The sequence below is a fragment of the Acomys minous genome, assembly GCF_964271855.1.
Source record: "Acomys minous genome assembly, chromosome: 14".
Lineage (NCBI taxonomy): Eukaryota > Metazoa > Chordata > Mammalia > Rodentia > Muridae > Acomys > Acomys minous.
In genome coordinates this window covers 18153434-18167932 of record NC_140496.1, presented here as the reverse complement: position 1 = coordinate 18167932, position 14499 = coordinate 18153434, and the positions used below count along the sequence as shown (strand labels likewise).

General features: G+C 45.7%; 2 long non-coding RNA genes across 2 annotated transcripts; one reads left to right on the top strand and one right to left on the bottom strand.

Annotated features, from left to right (window-relative positions):
* The first annotated feature begins 3139 nt into the window (after positions 1 to 3139).
* On the top strand, positions 3140 to 13246 carry LOC311583806. The gene is made up of 3 exons (XR_014774686.1): positions 3140 to 3295; positions 12404 to 12493; positions 13147 to 13246. It is a non-coding gene; the product is annotated as an uncharacterized lncRNA (long non-coding RNA).
* Positions 11932 to 14490, bottom strand: LOC311583805. Its single transcript, XR_014774685.1, has 3 exons — positions 14403 to 14490; positions 12849 to 12994; positions 11932 to 12303 (listed from the first exon to the last, which is right to left on the bottom strand). It is a non-coding gene; the product is annotated as an uncharacterized lncRNA (long non-coding RNA).
* Between the last annotated feature and the right edge of the window lie 9 nt (positions 14491 to 14499).

Here is a 14499-nt window from a genome sequence, read left to right as displayed (position 1 = left end):
CCTTATCAGGGTGTTGACTTTGGCCACATCAATGTCACAGAGTTTCTTCATGGCCTGTTTGATCTGGTGCTTGTTAGCCTGGACATCCACAGTGAACACAAGTGTGTTGTTGTCCTCTATCTTCTTCATGGCTGCCTGGGTGGTCAGGGGGAATGTGATGATGGCATAGTGGTCAAGCCTATTTCTCCTGCGTGCACTCTTGAGAGTATTTGGGCTCCCTCAGGAGCCTCAAGGTCTCGGGCCGCCAGAAGGTGGGTGACATGCAAATCTTCTTTTTGTGGCTGTGGACGCCTTTCAGCACTGCCTTCTTAGCTTTCCATGCCATCCTGGAGAAAAGGCAGGGCAGCTTTTCTTAACCCTTGAACTATTGACACTTGGGGCTATGTAAATCAGCTGCTCTGGGCTCCAAGAAACACTTATCAGCACCCTAGAGCCTAGACACCACCAGAGGCCAGTGATGGTCACCTTCAGCTGCAGCTAACGGCTGTCCAAGAGCTTGGGGTGTGCATTGCAAGTCACCAGGTTGAGGGTAAGTGCTCTCCAGGATGCAACCACCATAGCTTTGGACAGTTTCAACTGGTTCTGATGTAGCCAGCCTTGAGAACGAGTATTCTGATGGTGTTTTCCTCAGGAGGTGGAGCTTGTAGAAAGCCCAGGGAGGTTTAGAGTTTTTTATTGACTGTAGTTTAATAGACTGGGAAGAATGGTAAAGTGTTGGGCCAGATGAGCACTTCTTCTCGTCCTCCCTCCCTCCAGCCTCCATGTGTTCCTTTAGCCCCAGGAAACTGTAAATCAGACGGCGAACAACTTCTGAGGCTGGCAAACAAGGGCCTTTAGGTAATGAAAGATCTAAGCAGGCTGGATGACTACAAGGTACAAAAAAATGATATTACCTTGTCTTGCAGAGTAATGCAGGTCAAGCCCCTGTGCTGGAGGATCTCTGTACATGTTTTCAATGAGCAGACATTGAAGTCAGTAGTAATAATAATAATAACAACAATAATAATTATAAGTATAATAATAATTATAATTTATTATTTAAATATATAATTGTGTTATGATTTGGACAGGATATGGACTCCATGGATCATGTACTTAGACACCTGTTCCCCAGATGGTATTGTGAAAGGACATAGGGCCTGCCTGGCCTCTGTGGGTCCTAGAGGTGAGTCTCGAAGGATGATAGTTTGGCCTGCTTCCTGCCTCAGTCCCTCTGTCCCTACCCTCTGCTTCCTGATTTGCTAAGATGTGAGGACATCTTGCCAACATGCTCTCTGCCTTGCCTTCACCACCATGACAGACCCATACCCTTTGAAGTAGCCATGAAGAATAAATTTATATTAAAAATTAAAGCTTATGGTGGGGATCAGTGGCAGATACCTGTAACCCTACTACTCTGGAAGTGAGGCCAGAGGTTCAAGAGTTCAAGGCCATCCTCAGCTATACAGTGAATTAGGGGCCAGCCGGAGCTACATAAGACCCTCTCACAGAAAATAAAGAGCAGAGGTCCTATGCAGACCGAATTTTGTTTATTTTGCTCTCTGCTCATCCAAACTTACTGATTTCTGTATTCTAAGAAGCGCCCAGCTTATTAGATATTAGTTTTAGATTGATAATGTGAAAAGTCAGTGGTAAATTACAAGTCAGAGAAGAACAACATTTTCTTGTGTCTGGAAGAAGTCGAAGTTAAGGATCCTGAGATCTAAAACTTCAGGTTAATAGAACACTAGTTGAAGTTTTTCAGTCTAATACTAGATGATGCCATTGTACAACGTGAAAGTTATTGTGCTTGCCAAAGGCACCGGGCAGTGTGGAATGGGTATTAATTCTCTCCCACTGCCCCTCAGCCCACACGTGATAGAACACAGTGTGATTCGACAGTGACAACATTAACTATGACTGAAGAAGTTCTCCCAAAGGAGCAAATAAAATAATTCTGCCCGGGAAGGGAGTCCACATCAGCTCATATTATTAAAAACTCCTGCCATGCACACAGATCTGAGCTACATTGCAAAAGACCCCCAAATAAAACATTTAAGAAAGGTAGGATACGAACTTACTGATCACAATTTAGGTAGGGACTTTGGACCTGCTCTTGGGGAGGGTGGAGGGAAAGGCTTCAGGAATGAACCCAGTGAAAAAGGGTGGCTCAGAAGAACCCTGCTGAGGGCCACTCAAATGCTGCCAGCAAAATCACAAGGATAATTCATTGCTATTTTAAGGAGAAAGCTTGAAGGAAAATGTAGTGGGAGTTTCTGTTTCTTTAAAAACTCAGTTATGTGCCAGGGGTGGTAGCACAGGCCTGTAATCTCAACACTTGGGGAGGCACAGGCAGGAGGATCTCTCTGTGTTTGAGGCTAGCCTGGTCTACAAAGTGAGTCCAGGGCAGCCAAGGCTACACGGAGAAACCCTGTCTTGAAAAACCAAAACAACCAACCAACCAAAAACAAAGCAAAACCCCAAAACCTGAGTTATGTTGTTATGCAACATGTTTTTATTTTAATTCCAGCTGTGGAATATGGGGCTGCTTCAGATTGTCCACAGCAACAGGCTGTCTCAAGCAGGGCTTGGAGAAGGGTGTGATCCTTGCCAGCTACAGATACTTTAATTCCGGGGACTCTGAGAGGGAATAAATATCAGAGCCCAGAGAGTGATGGGATGAGGGGCAGCCTCTGAAGAAGAAGAAGGTGGCTGCCGATCCCCTACTGCTCCTGTTATGCCCGTTTCTCAAGACCCCTGAAAGACCACCAGGAGACGAAATTGATGCAAGCACAAGAGGATTTTTATCTGCAGCCCAAGCCAGGCTCCGACCGTCACCAATGCAGTGGTATCCCAAGAAGAACCCTGAGCTCTGAGCCAAGGGTAATTTATAGGTCCCTTTCCCTCCCAGCGCACCCAAAACAAGGAAGGTCCAGCCTGGCAAGCGCCTATTTGGTTGAGATACGAAAGGGTATATTGTGCTCTAAAATGATTGGTTGTGAGAGGGTGCCAAAATCACAAACAGTTCTGGTTTTCTTTGTTCTCTCTCTGGGCCGGTTTTCTAGCAACCCTATCTCCTGTGGGCAGAAAGGAACGCAACATGGCTGGCCAGCTCGCCAGGTGTACCTCATCAATGCCTGGTTTTTGCTCAGGCCTGTTTCTTAAACTTTGCCCCAGTGGTCTTGAAATACAGTTTTTAATTCTTTTGGTCTCTCACTACTGGTTGCTTTTGTTGCACTTTAATGAGGAGAAGAAGGTGGAGAGATCCTGCCTATGAAGACTGGACTTGCCCCAAGGGACTCGACGACCCTAACCGGTATGAAGTAGTCAAAAGAGAATTAAGCCTCCTCTCCCCAGTGGCTTTCTCTCTCTCCTACCTAGTGTTGTGGTGTTGGAAGGGACTGGCATGAAAGGAGATAGAGGTAAAAGAAATCCCAAACAAAATGGATTAAAAAGCACGATAACAGGAAAAACAGAAGCTGGAAGGCCATGTTGATAACCTAAGTCCAGTTGCTGGAAGTAAGCAAAGTCACGGGGTGCTCATGGGACTGAATCCTAGTGCCAGAAACACAAGATTTAGAAAACACACCTCAGAAAGGATAGAGAGAAGAGAGCTTGCTGCTCTTCCAGAGGACCAGCGTTCAGTTCCTAGCACCCATGCTGAGCCAACTCACAACCCCCCATAATGCTCCCGGGGATCCGGTGCTTCTTCTGGACCCCATAGGCACTTGCATACATGGGCACGCACACACACAGCCACACACATGCACATACACAGAACAAATCTTTAAAAAAGAAAGTTTGCCACCGGAGGTGAAATCCAATTGTACATGTGCCAGTAACGTGCATCCTGCCAGGGCCTACAGGAAGCCAAGCTCTCAGTTGCAGTGTACGGGGAGTAGACCCACCCCCTCCCCAAGGCACTGAGCAGCTGGTACGTGCCAGTAAGACATGTTCGCTTTTAAATCACCATTTGTGCTAATGTTAAGGTCTTGCTCTGAACACTCCTGATGCTCATTTACCTATCAATAAGCAAGCGTGTTGGGAAAGGGGACGGTTTGGTTCTTTCATTGGAAGCTGTTGGATTTTTCCCTTGCTAGTTTGGCTGTGCTAAGGAAAAAAAACAAAACAAAACAAAAAAAAAATTGCAGGTTTGGTCCTTTCTCCTCATGACTTAACTGCTTGTTCACCCCCCTGTCAATCCTTCTTGGTTGTTGCTTCTCAGTTAAGTAGCCAGCTGGACTGCCATGACTCCGGAACAGGGATTGCCTCCCCTTGAGACTGGTGTTAAAAGGAAGATGCTATCATGAGTGCCAACATGAAGCTTCCTCTGTTTCCATGAGAGGTTGGCTGGGATTGGTTGCAAACGCTTCTCCTCTGGCTATAGAAGCAGGGTATTTGGTTCACTCCCTAAACTAGATGGAAGACAGCCTTCCACACTCCCGACCCCGAGCAGGATTGGGGGGTGGGGGTGTAGGGGAGTTGTGGGGATGAGGGATGGGCTGGGGAGTAGGGGGGTAGGGGTATGGGTTGGGGTTTGGGGTTGGGGTAGCCTGCACACTGAGCTTAGAAATGGTAGAGCAGTGGAAGTCTTAAATCACAAGAAGAAAAGACCAAACCCACAATTGCCCAATTAAAGCAAACTGTATCTTGGGGTACACCAGGGACTGGCCACCTGGCAGTCTCACTGTATGTCAGCATTTGAGAGAGCAGCCCCTGCTGGCCTCTTGAAGTCCCCTTGATAGGAGAGATGAGGTGTTAACAGGGGTGAGAGAGAGGGGGGGAGGGGTGAGAAGCTCCTACACATTGTTAGAAAGCTACAAGGAGAGGGCTGGAGCAAGGGTAAGGATGTGAGTGAGGTCACAGACAGTTTCCGTCAGATCTAAGAAATAGGAACCTATTCTTAATCACACCTAGAAGCCTTCACTTGCGAGGACTTAACACGGGACAAACAGGAACTTATTCTTTAGCTACAGAGAGGAACCTTAGCCTGTGGAGGAGCTTAAGTGTCTTTACAGCAAACAGAGCCCTTGGCCTGCAAGGTGTATTGCTCCTGTTTTGGTTTCCCATTTAACTTGCAAGTTATATTGTTCCTGTTTCAGTTCACAGAAGAAAGGGCAAGAGTTGAGAAGCTGGCAGGCTTCTGTGGAAGAAACAGAGCCACAGGACCGGCTGCTGCTGACAGGGACAACCACAGCAGCTGCAGCACTAAAAAAGTGGCCGCAGCTGGTCTGCAGATGATAGTTCCCGTGGGAGTAGCCATAGCAGTAAGGGCCAACCAAAACAATTTAAGAGGGCATCCAGGGTGGGAGCAAGGATGGTAGAAGTAGAGATCCGAGGCAGAGGAAGGATGGAAGGCTATGAAGGGAGGTTGAGGACACCTCAGTCAGTCACAGAGCTTGCTATGAGAGCATGAAGGTCTAAGGGCACACACAAAATGCTGGGTAGGACCATGTGTGCCTCTACCGGGAGTGCTGGGGAGGCAGAGACTGGGCGGTCCCTGGAGTTCGGTGGTCAGACTGCCAGGCTTCATCAGTGAGCCTCAGATCCCCCGCAGAGACCCTGTCTCAAAAAGTGAGGTGGAACGGCACCTACATTTGGCATACTTACCTGAAGGAGATGGACGCCTGTGAAGAGGTATAAAAGGCATTTTCTTCGGGTGTGTCAGTTGACAGAGGCAAGGAGCTATCCAGCAGCAGCCATCAGATTCTAGAAGCTTCCTTTCTCGGGAAGACTTATTCAGGAGGGAGAATGTACTGCTCCAGCCCCCATGGGTATAGAGCGCCCTCTGCTGGACATCCTTAAAACAGGCCTAAAGCATGGCGCTTACCGTCAATGTCAGGTGGAGGGGTTGGATTAAACTGGTGAGGACCAGCCTTGACTCATGGTACACAAGCTCTGTGGCTAGGTATGGGGGCAGAGTGAGCATGTATATGGAGTGGATGGATTTGCTTGACACTTGGAGCAGCAAAGTGGGAGTCCGTGTCTAAACAGATTGAGGCCTGTTGTCCCCCCTTGTAAGTACAAGACTGAAAGACTAGAAGGGTGTTTCCAAACAGGTTTCATTGCAGAAGGCTTGGTCTGAAGCGCGCATGCACTTTGTTTTCTGGCGGAAGCTCTCTTGGTGGTGAGTGAAGTTCCAGGGACTTGGTTGAGGGACAGTCAGTTAAGGACTAATGTCCAGCTTTGATGAATGACGCCAAACAGCCGAGCAGCAAGAAAGAGAAGCGCGAGGACAGATCACAGAGTCTCAGAAGGCTCGGCCATTCCTTTTCAGACTGTTGCTTATTTGCCTGACAGCACTCTCAGATCTTTTTCTCCACCGTGACCTGTCTTCTGAGGTCCTGGACTCATTCACTTGCCCTCAAAAGAAGAAATTGTAACATCCGGGGTGGGATGGGGGGCTTAGGTAACCTGGATGCTGAAACTAAGTCAATCTAACATCGTATATACAATAGATATTGCAATATGCGCTGGCTAATATTACATAAACTTGGTGCAAACTAGAGTTATCTGAAAGGAGGGAACCTCAATTGGGAAAATGCCTCTCTAATATTGGGCTGTAGGCAAGCCTGTAGGGCATTTTCTTAATTAGTGATTCATGGAGGTGGAGGGCCCTGCCCACTGTGGCTGGGGATATGCTTGTGCTGGTGGCCCTGGCTTCTATAAGAAAGCAGACTGAGCAAGCCATGATGATTAGCTAGTTAGCAGCACGGCCTCTGTATCCACTCCTGTCTCCAGGCTCCTGCCCTGTTTGCGGTCTTTCCCTGACTGTCTTCAATACTGTGAAAGTGTAAGCCAGATAAACCCTTTCTTCCCCAGCTTGCTTTCGGTCATGGTGTTTCATCACAGCCACAGTAACCAGAACTAAGACGCAATGTCAAGTTTTAGGAACACAGGAGCTACCTTGTGGCCTGTCATTTGTCTCCAGTATGAGACTCAGGAAGGGGCTTTGTAGCCTTAGTGAGACCGAGTGCTCTGTGTTCTGCCTCTTCCACGTACGCAGAAGCAGAGCAGTGCTTTCTCAGCATGAGTTTGAGAGACTGATGAGAAGACATGGCAACTGTTGTCGCTTTTTACGGTGTTCCCTCATCTCAAGGATTCGGGCCTGCCGCTCGGACTAATGCCTGAGGCAGTCCTGTGCACTGAAGGCTGTTGTTCTTCATGCACACTTGTAATTTCTCTCTCTGTGTCTTGACACAACTGAGTGTCCTTAATGCAGTGTATCTGATCTTTCAGGGCATCTTCAGGGTGTGGAATTTTAAAGAGCCAAGAGCTCATCCATTGCTTTTGCTTTTTTAATCTCTTATTTTTATTTCCTGACTCGGAGCCTTACCAATTCCATTGCCACTACGTAAAGTGTAGGCCCTCTTTGACATTGTGTATATAAATTCCGTATCAAGTGGCTTATAGGTAGTGCATATGTTTAAAAGGTCCTGGAATATACCAGGAAGGCTATACCATGGAAGCTATACCATTCAAGTGCAAGAGGCTAGAAAAGCCTGGGCAGCTCCGTGGTGTGTGCACTGATGTTCTGTCCTTTGGTTCTTCTCTGCTTCAGTGGTATTGAGTACTTCCATCTTGACAGCATTTTCCCCCTGCCCTCAGCAGTCTGATGTAGAGGTAGGTATGGTATAGAGCTTTCAAAGCTCTATAATTTTTTGTGTTCTTTCATTTCTAGAATAACTTTGAAGTGGCATTTATGTTTTCTATTTCTTATGTCAGATGTTAAGACCAATGGCTCCGTTAGAATTTCTATTGCTATAATGAAACATCATGATCAAAAGCAAGTCAGGGAGGAAAGGGTTTACTTGGGTTTACTGTTGACCACTGGGAGGAGGGCAGGACAGGAACTCAAACAGGGCAGGAGCCTGGTCAGGCAGGAGCTGATGCAGAAGCCATGGAGGTGTACTGCTAATCAGCTTGCTCAGCATGGCTTTCTCAGCCTGCTTTCTTATAGAACCCAGGACCATCATGCCACGGGTGGTACCACCCACAGTAGGCAGAGCCCTTCCCATCAATCGATAATTAAGAAAACGCCTTACAGGTTTGCCCACAACCCAATCTTATGGATTTTCTTAATTGAGGCTCCCCTCTCCCCAGTGGCTCCAGCTTTTGTCAAGCTGACATAAAGCTAGCCAGCACAACTGACATTGACAGCAAGCCTACCTCAACATAGGGAGTTTCTGCAAAGAGCAACATGGCGATGTCCTGTGGATTGATGAGAACTGACATCCCAGAAACTTGAGACCATGGGAAGGACCAGAAAAATCCTCATTATGGCAGATATTTGAAGAAAGGTTCTTAGAATCCACTATTCGAGGAAACCCTTCCAATGTGAGGAGTATTTTTCTTACTATGTTAGACATCACAGGATCTACACTGTGGAAAAAAAATTCTTTGTGTATAAGGACTATGGGAAGACCTTCAATGGCAATTCATCACTAATCCAGGATCAGAAAATGTGCGCTGCAGAGAAGCCTTATCAGTGTGAGGCATGTAGCCTCCAGTGGTAATGCAAATGAGATACACAATGGAGACAGACCCTATCACTGTGTGGAGGGTAGAAACAGCTTTACCAATAGTTCTGAGTTTGTTATAAGTCGGAGAATCCACACTGGTATTGTAGGATATTTGATCACACTCTGTACTCTAAGTCTGTGTACTGGAAAAACCTGTTTCTAGTTGTGGTGTGGCTTAGCCCTAGTACAAACTTTTAACCTGAGAGCTTTCTGTAAACAGGACTAAATAAAGTCAGCCATAGGGTAAGAGCAAGCAACCAGTCGACAGGGAGTGAACACAGGAAAAAGCCATAGAGAGTGAGAGGAAGTCCAGAGGATGGATAGAGAGACACACAGGAAGTAGAAAGGAGGGACATTCAGTTTGAGGGTGTTTTAAGACAGAGCGGAGAAGGAGAAAGGGATTTTTACTTCTGGGATGTTGGCTGAGTAGGAAGGTCAGCGGGGTGTTTTATCTGCCTCTTTGATCTAGTAGGCTTTCACCCCAGCATCTGACTCCTGAGTCTTTACTGGTAAAATTGAACATTTGGGACTTTGTTTAAAAACAGCATACCGTGGAGAAACCCTATGCGTGTAACACGTGTAGAGAGGCTCTCATTAATAATGATCCACTGACATCAGAAAATTCACACTGGAGAGAAACCTTATGTGTGTACTGAATGTGACAAAAACTTTGGGAGGTCTTTTAGCCAACATCACTGTATTCACACAGGGGGAAGCCTTACTCTTATAAAGTGTCGCAACAGCCCTTCAACTTTCCTACAGAGCTAACTCAGTGCCAAAAAAGTCACAGTAAAGGGAAACCCTCTCAGCGTGTGTGTCTTGTGGGAAAGCCTCTGCTGCTAAAGGACATTAAAAAGACATCTAAGAACCCACACTGCACACGTGAGGAGTGTGAGAACGTCTTCACCAGCATCAAAATCTCCATTCTGGGAAGAAACCTGATGACTATAGCAGTGTGAGAAGTCCTCCAGGGCCCCTTTGCAGGCAGGTCTTGACACACGTATCCATTCGGTCAAACTTGGGCTGCACATCTGCCATCCTGGCCTCCCAGTGTTGTTTTATCCTTCTTTACAGTGATAGCGTGCTTAGTTTTGGACCCTGCCTCTCACTCAGAAGTGGAGTGTGTGGCAGAAGTCTGGCTTTGCTGCACATTCCTTCCCACGAGCCATAGTTACTGGTTAAGCTAAGAGGACCATTCTGGATACCTTAGAGGATGAAGATAAACTTAGCACAGCTTAACCAAAGTCCTGAAAGCCAAAGATCATTCAAATCTTAGAGATTGTGTTGCACAATGACACTAAATCATATCTGAAGCTAGAAGTGTGTGTGTGTGTGTGCGTGCGCACGTGCACATGTGCACACGCATGTGTTTAAATACCAGTAACCAATAACTTCCACTTTTGGTCCTTCTAAGTAAGGTGACAGTTCATGCTAATTTCCCTCCCTTGAAACAGCATTCTGACTTATGCAGAGCCTTATCAGTATAACAAACAATCTGTTTCCTTCTAAAGATGTCACAAAAGACAAATTTATCTGGGCATGCATAGTGGAACATATCTGTCCAACACTCAGGAAGCTGAGACAGGAGGATTGTGAACTCAAGGCCAGGCTGTGCTACAAACCACAAGGCACACATTGTCGGAGCACTGATGTTTTCCTGGGTCTTTGGACTTTGGTGCACTTGGGGATTGTAATTCCATAAAGCCAACGTGCTTTTCCAAGACTCTTTATAACAGGATGGGTTGGGATTCTTTTTTTTTTTTTTTAAATACAGCAGAAACTGTGGGATTGGAAGCTGATGCTGTTGCATTGTTCTGAAGGTTAGCATCCCTGTAGTCAAGGTCAGGGAGAATCTGATACCCAGTGCATCATGTTAAGGAAAACATCCAGGGCCCCTTTTAGATATATGCAAGAAGACAGTTCCTAGGCAACACCCATGAGAAAGCAGGTATGACGGTCTTCCTTAGCGGTCAGCTCTTAGTTTTATCTTGGTGCCATCTCGTTTGGATAACTTTAAATTGCTATCATTGCAGCAATGACATCAGATTGTGTCTGTCTTCTCTGTGGTAAAGCATCCAATTTGATGGCTGTGAGCAAGTTTCTGAGAAGCTAGGCAGAACATGTACCTGAAGCAGACAGGCATTGCAACCTCTCCCCCTAGTTCATCCTTGCGTGGGTCCAGGCATCACACGTGTGCCTGTGTAAGAGAGCAATCATGGCGTCTACTTTTTGTTTTCTAGCCTTCTGAACATTACAGTTCAGCTTTCTCATACGATAAGGCATACAAACATCTACCACTCACATTCCTGTTGGCTCTTTAAGCCAAAGCAACACCTCTGGCTTTAGTTTCTTACTAATTTTTGGTATGTGGCTGTACTTCCCTGTCAGATAAGTATTTATTTCTTTTTAAAGATTTATTTATTTTATTTATTGCATATGAGTGCTTTATATGCAGAAGAGGGCATCAGATTACATTATAGATGGTTGTGAGCCACCATGTGGTTGCTGGGAATTGAACTCAGGACCTCTGGAAGAGGAGGCGGTGCTCTTAACCACTGAGCCATCTCTCCAGCCCCCAGATAAGTATTTAGAATGATGTTGTATATTATAACTTTACTAAATTCCTAGGATTCTTAATCATCTAATGATTTTTGTCTTAAAATCATTATTGCAAGATATTAATATAGATGCCATTTTCTTTAATTCAGTACTCGTCTCTGGGATATATTTCCATTTTAAAGCTTTTAATTCTAGCATGTTCCCAAGTTTTAGATAAACTTTATTAATGTCTAACATTTCCCCCAAGGTGAACTTTAGAGTCACTTTCAGAAGTTTCAGAATCAGTCCAGTTGGATTTTTATACTCTTCCTACCAGAAACTTGCCTGTGATGTTATTCTTACAGTGTGGTCCTTTTGTTTGGTTGGTCCTGAGTATTTGAACACATGCATGCACATGCATGCACACACATGCATGCACATGTTCCCATCACTTCTTAAACATTTATTAAGCTTACTCTTTATCTAGCTTTGGTTGCTTTATGGATGACCTTTCCTTCCCTAATATGTATTTATCCACATAGTAGAATGCATGCTCTATTAAATTAATTAACACTATCAAGGAGTACATGAGCAAGGTGTAGTGATGCATTCCTGAAATCCTAGCACTCAGTAGGACAAGATAGGAAGATCATGGGTTCAAAACCAGTCTGAGCAGTAACTGTCATGTGACAAAACTTTAACTGGGAGGTGCAACACACACACATCTACTTACCCCAGATAGGAAACCCATGGCACTCCAAAGTACAGATACCACTGAAGTCCAATTTGGTGAGCCAATGAGTTTTACTGGGGTTCTTTAAGGAAGACTCCAGGATGTCCAGAAATGACTCCAGGATGGCTTTGTCACCAAAGACTATCCCAGTAGGCTGGAGACCTGGAGCACACTGCACAGCCTGTAGCTCAACAGGTTGGAAAGTATCCTTTCTAAGTGACTCAGTTGGTCTATGCCTCTTCCAGGTAGCTCAATTTATCTCTTCTTCTTCAACACCGCTGGTATGGTGTCAGCCTTCTATGAAGCTCAGTTTCCATCTTCTGAGAGAGAACCCTCAATTTTTATTGCTTACTCTGGTAGGGAGGGGGCTTATAAATCTGGTCAGTTCCAGGGACTTCCTGAAGCTATTTTGAGCTGCTGACCTTCTTGCTTAAAGAGCTTCCTGCAGGATAGACTGTTTCAATCTGGGAGGAGGAAACTTTAACTGGAGGATGAGCCTGGGCCAGCATGGACCATACAGTGGGACCACACCTGGGGGGAAAAAAGATGTAAATGAAATGTTGAGCCAACCAGACTCATGTTTTTGGCACAGTTTTCACAGAGAAATGGATAAACCCCATCTTTGTTGCAGGTCCTGTGATGGTGTGGGGAGCGCATCCTATGCATGCTATTCGTCTAGAGAACAGCGCCTGTGCAAGTGCAGGAACAGAAAAGAGAATGGGTGGGTTGAGAGCCTGGAGAGGTGGGTGTGGCCACACATCACCTTCAAGTACAGCAGTATGTGGCGGAGGTGGGTGGGGCCACACATCACCTTCAAGTACAGCAGTATGTGGCGGAGGTGAGGGTGGGGGATGGGGGTAGGCAAGCTGGAAGGAAGGGAGAACTATGTTATCAGAATCAGGAAGGGGGAGGGTTTTTGTTTGGTTTTGTTCTGAATCCTCAAGAACTTCATACATACATACATACATACATGTAATGTGTTTTGACCAAACCCACCTTCATTCCCTCCCCTCAGCTTCTCCCCTCTGCTCCCTACCCCTTTCCCCCCAACTTCGTGTGCTCTTTCTAAAACTCACTGAGTCCTCTTAGCGGGGCCAGTGCTGGAACATGGACAACTTCTCAGGGACCACATCCCCAGCATGGAAGAAAATAGACTTCCCCTCCCCCCAGCAGCCATCAATTCTGGACAGCTCCTCCGTGAGAGGCTGGATTTTGTGAGCATCTCCAGTAAGGAGAATATCTAATGAGGGTCTGACCTAGTGGCTTTTAGTACTGTCTACCTTTCCCCCATGGTTCATTCTGGGACTTTATATGTTTTTTTTGTTTGTTTTTTGGTTTTTTGTTTTGTTTTGTTTTTACATTTGATGGCAATAGTGTGGTTAAATGGTGGATCGTTGTCAGAAGTGCCACAAAGCCTGAAATGGGGGCAGTCTGCCTACAGAAGAAGATTTTAGACTTGCAAGCGGTCGTTCACGTGAGTGAAAACCTTGACCTGAATCTAGGCATGCTCATGCAATTTTAACATGTAGTAACTCTAGGAATCTAACTACAGCGTAATGAAGAGAAAAACCATCCTGTGTTTCACTCGCCCCTTTGCCAAAAAGCATTCAGCATTTTAGATGACAGGTGGGTGCGTCAGAGAGGTGGTTACAGCAAGATTGGGGATGCTTTTCTATAGGTCAGATAGATGCTGTTTTTGAAGACACCAGTGAAAGGCAGCAGCTCGGTGGTGGCTGTGGCATCCAAATTCTATGTGTGACAATGGCAAATATATATGTTATTAGGTCAAAGTAGAATTGTTATTATAAATCATTTTCACGTATCCTTTATAATGAATTGTTTATGAATTTCTAGGCAGTGCCAACTTTCAATTCCTGAAGAGAAGCTGTGTCTTCAAAGACTGGCCGGTTAGAACCACAGTGATGCAGAGAGGCTGGGATGCCGCAGGTGCAGAGGCTAATTATCTTATTTGGTGCTAGCTTTAGCACTCGGAATATCCATTCCTTGGCCATTTTTTTTTCTGTCAGAACATCCCCTGGTAATAGGTTAATCATCTGTTGGGATCTAGTAACAGGACACTAGCTAGCGTCCTCCGACACAAAAGCCAATAACTATCACATCTATCTGACCTATAGGAAAGTGTCTTCTGTCTTGCTGTAACCACCTCTCTGATGCACCCACCAATGTATTTTAAACTTTCCTTGATTTAGGACTTTCTTGTTGTTCTGTAAAACTATGACATTGCTTCTGTGTTGGAACATAGAATTTGGGGTAACCTACATCTGTATGCCCAGGCCATGATCACTTAAATTTGGTTCGAGAATAAACTATCTTCTATTTCCTTTAAGAGTTGTTTTCTTGTGTCAAGAGAAGGTAGTTAAGAACTTCGTGGTGATTGTTGTTGTTATTATTGTTGTTGTTGTTGTTATTTGCACTGTCGATTGAATCCAGAATGCCACACAAGCAGTGTACCACTAAGCTACACGTCTAGTCTCAGCTTCCAGAACAGCTGTGATTAAGGCCCAGCAGGCCTGCATGACATTACGTAACACTTATTTTTAAAGTGGACCCTGGTTCCTCCAGCCTGTGACGCACTGGCACAGTCCACCTGCTGGCACCTGCAGCTTTACCAAGACACAAGCTCGGGATGCCTTTCTCGGGTGGGCCTGTCCAGGTCCCCCAGGAGTAACGGTCCTCAGGAGTCAGATCCCACCGCCCGCGACGAAG